The sequence below is a fragment of the Sinocyclocheilus grahami genome, unplaced genomic scaffold (genome assembly GCF_001515645.1).
Source record: "Sinocyclocheilus grahami isolate Dianchi unplaced genomic scaffold, SAMN03320097.WGS_v1.1 scaffold70.1, whole genome shotgun sequence".
NCBI classification, from domain to species: Eukaryota; Metazoa; Chordata; class Actinopteri; order Cypriniformes; family Cyprinidae; genus Sinocyclocheilus; species Sinocyclocheilus grahami.
Window position 1 is genome coordinate 1932498 of NW_015505249.1, and position 318 is coordinate 1932815.

General features: G+C 11.9%; 1 protein-coding gene across 1 annotated transcript in view; it reads right to left on the reverse strand.

Annotated features, from left to right (window-relative positions):
* The window catches only part of LOC107585446 (tyrosine-protein kinase Mer-like), a 35997-nt gene that overhangs the window by 14089 nt on the left and 21590 nt on the right, over positions 1-318 (reverse strand). The gene's annotated exons all lie outside the window — the stretch shown is intronic.

Sequence of the window (318 nt, forward strand, 5' to 3'; positions counted from 1 at the left end):
AAAAAAAAAAAAAACACACACTAATATAAATTACATAAAATAAAATTATATAAAATATGAATTAAATAATAAATAAATAAATAAATCCACAGCGGACATCAGTTACCTGGGACAATAGTTATCAAGAAAAGCATTATATAAAATATAAAATAATATAATAAATAATAATAATATAAAACAAACAATTAAATTTAAATAATACCAAACGATAAAAATGTAATTGAAGTAATAATATAATATAACAAATTATGTAAATATATATATATATATATATATATATATATATATATATATATATATATATATATATATATATAT